The sequence below is a fragment of the Callospermophilus lateralis genome, chromosome 1, assembly GCF_048772815.1.
Source record: "Callospermophilus lateralis isolate mCalLat2 chromosome 1, mCalLat2.hap1, whole genome shotgun sequence".
Taxonomy (NCBI): Eukaryota; Metazoa; Chordata; class Mammalia; order Rodentia; family Sciuridae; genus Callospermophilus; species Callospermophilus lateralis.
The window spans coordinates 85,350,191-85,356,004 of record NC_135305.1 but is presented as its reverse complement, the minus strand read 5'-3'; the positions used below and the strand labels follow the sequence as shown (position 1 = coordinate 85,356,004).

At 36.6% G+C, this 5,814-nt stretch overlaps 1 non-coding gene across 1 annotated transcript; it reads left to right on the top strand.

The window, feature by feature from the left end:
* Positions 1 to 5,160: 5,160 nt before the first annotated feature.
* On the top strand, positions 5,161 to 5,271 carry LOC143384004 (U6 spliceosomal RNA). Its single transcript, XR_013089236.2, has one exon. It is a non-coding gene; the product is annotated as a U6 spliceosomal RNA (small nuclear RNA).
* Positions 5,272 to 5,814: the final 543 nt, after the last annotated feature.

Genomic DNA, 5,814 nt, shown 5'->3' with positions numbered 1-5,814 from the left:
AATTATGTCATTTGCAGAAAAATGGATGGAACTTGAGAGCATCGTGTTAAGAGAAATCACTATGACTTAGAAAGTCAAGCCTCATACTCTTCTCTCACATGTGAAAGCCAGAGAGATAAAGGGAAAAAGAAAAAAACAAGGAGGAGGGATCTTTTGAAATTAGAAGGAAGATCAGTAGAGCAGGGGAAGGGAACAGGAGGGGGAAGGAGGAGAGGGAAAGGGGAGCTACGGGAGAATGAAATTGAACAAATTATATTATGTGCATGTATGAATATGTCACAATGAATTTCACTATTATGTATAATTATAATGTACCAAATTAATTTAAATAAACTAGATTATGAAAATAAAGCATTTTTAAAATACAAAAGTATATGGGTGTGTGTATGTGTGTGTAGGTTATGCGTAAGTACTATACCATTGTACATAAAGGACTTCAGCCTCCATGGATTCTGGTATTGGAGGGAGGCATGCCCTGGAACCGATCAACCCCCTGTGGCTACTGAGGAACAACTATGTTCTTCAGTGGTCTTCTCATAGATTCTAGTTATAATCTGTGGTCTCCATATGTATTCAGGTTGTTTGGTAAACTCTAGCATCACTGTCCCCACTCCTTCCTAGACAACTCAGCCCTTTCACTTTTTGTACAATTTTTTTCCCCCCAAGAACACGGTCAATTTTAGCTACAGCACTGTTAATTATAAATTTACATTAATTTATACCGAGCATCCAGAAAAGAGAATGTAAATCTCATTAGCCCAATATTTACTGACAGAATTTTCTCTTTTATCTTTAAAGTCTAATGTAAACTCATAGTGCATGCTAAACCTTTTCTTGTTTTCATTTGGGGGTGTTGGTTTGTCCATGTTTTCAAAAGTATCACTGTTAAGATGTTAGTGAGATACATTTAAACATTCTTTAACAAACTGATCTTAAGAGGCTGTTCAGAGGATCATGAAAGATAATATGAGCAAATGTTATTTACAAGCTATTAGAAGGGGAAATAGGATAACTAAAAGCACTTGATTAAACCCGAACATGAGAAAAAAGAGAGAAAAAAAGTAATAGGTGGGACACTCAGAAAATAAATGGCAATTTCAAATTCAAATATATTGGTAATTATGTTAGATGTAAATGGATGATAACTATAAGTAAATGACCAATTTTGTTAAAGAAAAAGAAAATGTCACCCAAGTATTTGCTACTTTCACAAGATTCACCTTAACTATGAATGATATAGAAATATTGAAAATAAAAAGATTGAAAAATATTTAAAATATACATATTAAAATAATGAAACTAGTCAAACTATTTTATTTGGTGAAAAAATGAGCTTCAGTGTAAGAAATATGACTAAGTATTAAGAGGAAACTTTTTCCTTTTTTTATTTGTTCTTTTTAGATTTACATGATAATACAGTGTATTTTGACATATGGAGTATAACTTTTTCTAATTAGGATCCCATCCTTGTGGTTGTACATGATGTGGAGTTACACTGGTTGTATATTCATATATGAACACAGGAAAGTTATGTCTGATTCATTCTATGGTCTTTCCTATTTCCATCGCCCCTCCTTTCCTTTCATTCCTCTTTGTCTAGTCCAGTGATCTTCTATTCCTGCCCCCCTCCACCCTTATTGTGTATTATCATCCACATATCAGATAGAACATTTAGCCTTTGTTTTTTTTTGGGGGGGGTTGTCTTATTTCACTTAGCATGATAGTCTTTAATTCCATCCATTTACCAGCAAATCTCATAATTTTACTCTTCTCTGTGGCTGAGTAGTATTCCATTCTGTACATGAACTACATTTTCTTTGTCCATTTATCTGTGGAAGGGCACCTAGGTTGGTAAGAGGGATATTTTATAATGACAAAAGATAAAACACATTCAATCCTGAATTTGGATGCAATAAATAAAATAGCCTCACTTTGTATAAAGAAAAAAAAACTAGGAGAAATAAGGAAGAAATAGGCATATTCGCACAATTCACAAAAAGTACATCCTTGTACATTTTAACAAATTCCTCTCAGTATTAGATAGAACAAAAAGAAATTCAGCAAATATGTAAAAAACTTAGGAAGCAGGAGTAACAAACTATCAAATTTGTACATAAAGACTTCTATACAGACTCCTTTCCACTGCACAGGGAGCATTTACCAAATGAAATCATATTCTTGGCTATGGAACAATCTCAACAAATCTCAAAGGATGGAGACCATGTAGAATATCTTATCTGAAAGTAGTGGAATTAAGCACAAAATCAATAAGAAACACTATGGGGAAATCCCTAAATATTTGGAATTGAAGGTAAACCCTTCTGATAACCCATGGGTAAAGGAGCAATTACATTGATTTCAATAATAAACTGAACTAAGTGGTAAAAATATGACAGATCAAATTTGTGGGATGCAGCTAAATCTGCACGTATAAAGACATGCATAGCTTTACAGCCACGTATTAGAAGGGAAAGCTAAAAGCAAACAGTCTAAGCACCTTTCTCAAGGGACTAGGGAAAGTTCAGCCAGTGAATTCCATTGAAAGTAGAAGGAAATGATAGAAATAAAAGCAAAACCATGGCAATAAGAAATAGCTATACAACAGAGAAAAATCAACAAAATCAAAAGCTTTTATTTGGAAAGATCAAATCCTACCAATTAGTAAATCCTTAGTAATACTGTTCAAGGAAATAAGAGCAGTCAGAGAGAGAGAGAGAGAGAGAGAGAGAGAGAGCAAAATCCAGGGTATGAAGAAGAAGACATCTGTGCTGAAAACCTCCAGTTTAAGGAAGAAACAAAACCAATTTTATTCAAATTCTTCTCAGAGAGTTGAAAAAGAGGGAATACTTTCCAACTTATTTTATGAGATCCACAAACTGGGATAACAAGCCCTGAAAAAGGATATTATGAGGAAAGAAAACTACCAGCTTCTCTCTTCAATAAAAAAAAGATTTTCAAAATTCCATGAAAATATTAGCAAATGGATCCAGTGATCTGTAAAAAGGATTAACCCTCATGACCATTTTGGGTTTTCTTTAGAAATATAAGGCTGGTTTCACCTTTGCAAAACCTTTGTAACCCCTCACATTAGCAGAAAAATGGTTATCCCAATAGCTGCAGGAAAAGTCTTCTTGATAAAGATTCTCAGCAAACTAGGAATTGAAGGGAACTTTTAAGATCCGATTAAGGGAACTGTCAAAAACGATCTAGCAATTGAGTGTGGAAAATCGCCTTCCCTGTGAGATCCAGATGAAGCCGGGGACATCTGTTGTCATTGCTTGTATTCAGCCTTGCACCAGGAAGGGGGACCAGGAAACAATGCGGAGACTCCCAGGCATGAAGACATAGTTGAAGCCCAGGGAAGAGTTGGCCCTTTGAAGGGTGGAAACTTGTGTCAAGTGCTTATTCCCGGAGAGGCCTGTGGTCTCAGGAGGTTTGCTCTTAGCAACAGGCATGACAAGGAGAATTTCAGTAACTCTGATAAAACCTCAGATTGACCAGGAGCCTCCTGACTACCCGAATGACCCTGGAAAGAGGTGAGAGATTCTATCCCTAAGGACTGAGAACACTCTTGTAGGACCTAAGAGAGGCCTCAAAATGTTACTGTGTGATGGTTCATAGTCGTGATCCTCTGAACTTTCAGCAGGTATTCTTGTTTCTTCTGCTAGATTTCCAGGCCTTTTTGTCTATTCTGCAGTCTAGAGAGGTGAATTGAAAGTGGCAGGAGCGCCTGTTAGCATACAGAGGAAAGGAGATGCTGGAACCTGGGATGGGTGAAGCAAAGGATCCCCGAGGCTGGAGGAAGGCAGGAGAGAGGACAGGGATGTGGAGAGATCCAGCCCTGCTGGTGCTGTCGCTGTTGGAGGCCGGGAGAGAGGAGAGGTTTGGAAAGCAGCCAAGGTGAGCTGAATCTGTGGGGCAGAGGGGAGGAAAGGGAATCTTTAGAAAGAACTCTGGTGAGGACATGACACAAATTTTCAAGGCTTTCTGCAATCTTTCTTTTGGGGAGGGCAAAAATGCCCCATTTTAACCAGCTTGCCAAAATAAAATGCCCAGTTAAATTTGAATTTTAAATCATGAACAATTTTTAAGTATTAACATGTCCTGAATATTGTATCAGCATACTCACAGTAATAACTCTTATTTGTTTATCTGCAGGATATTTGTTATTTATTTATTTTGATACTAGGGATTTAACTCAGGGCTGCTTAACCACTGAGCCACATTCCCAGCCCATTTTCTACTTTGAGACAGGGTCTCATTAAGTTGCTGAGGCTGGCTTTGAGCTCTCAATCCTCCTGCCTCAGCCTCCCCCGCTGCTGGGATTACAGGCATCCACCACTGCACCTGGCAAGTTATTTTTACTTTGATGTCCTGTATTCTTATTCAGTAAAGTTTGCAATCCTATTAATATCAGAATTCTAAATGACATTGAAAATTTCGATTATGATATCACCATTATTTATCCATTGCAGTGTTCATTTGCATTTATATATATACTCATATACATGTGTATATATTTATATATATTTATAGATGTGTGTATATGGTATTTGAATACAAATGTAACTTATTTCTTTTGGTAAAATATCCTTTTAAGTTGCTGAGGTCAGTTGTGGCCTAAATGAGGAGTTTATGTTTCTGGTAGACTGTTGAGTGAGGCGGTTTTCCTAGGTTACGGGCACCAGGAGAGGTATGACCTGAAAGGTTTTACAGTGGAGAAGGAAGTGGGTCTATGGGAGCCTGGGCAGCTAGGTAGGGAAGGAGGGAAGCTGGGAACACCCAATACATGCTTTTGAGAATGGATTTGTATTATTCCTTATCTACAACTGGAACAACACTCAAAATTCTTTTTCTCACTTTTCCCATTGATTGTGTCCATTATTCCCTTCTTCAGCACACACTAATAGTGCTGTTATAGAGGCACACTGTTCCTGCTCAGACCAAAATTGCTGAATAATCATCCCCTATGATTTTAACATCTTTTGACTATTGGTTTCAATTCTGCTTGATTTTCATTACATATTTTTTCTTGCCTGAATATATTTCTCTCCTGTATTCCTTTTAACTTATTTCTGTCCAATTTCTCCTTAGTAAATTATTGATCCCCTCTCTCAAATCATGAATATGTTCTCTCCAGTAAGTGATATTAAAATACATATTTCCATGTTCACTTGTGCAGTATATACTAATATTGGAACAATCCAGAGAAGGTCATCATGGCCCCTGCACAAGAATAATGTGCAAATCCATGAAATGATCTGGATAAGCAGAATTAATATTGTCAGTGGCCATATTACCAAAAGCACTATATAGATTTAATGCAATCCCATCAAAATACCAATGGCATTCATTACAGAATTAGACAAATCAGTCACAAAATTCATTTGGAAGAAGAAAAGACTCAGAATAGCCAAAGCAATTCTGAGCAAGAACAATGATGCAGGAAACTTCACAAGATCTGATCTCAAATTATACTACAGAGCTACAGTAAGAAAAACAGCATGGTCTTGGCACCTAAATAAACATGGAGACCAATGGAACAGAACAGAATACAAACCCACATTCTTGCAGCCATCTTGATATGGGATACTTGAGAGTTGCCAAAAATATATGTTGAAAAAAGATAGCCTTTTCAACAAATGATGCAGGGAAAACAGATTATTCATGTGTTAAAAAAAAATAAAGTTATAACTCTGTGTCTCATCCTGCACAAAAGTTGAATCAAAGTGGATCAAATATTTAGGAATTAAACCAGCAATTTTGAAACTGCTAGGAAAAAACACAGGATCAGCTTTCCATCACACAGGTGCA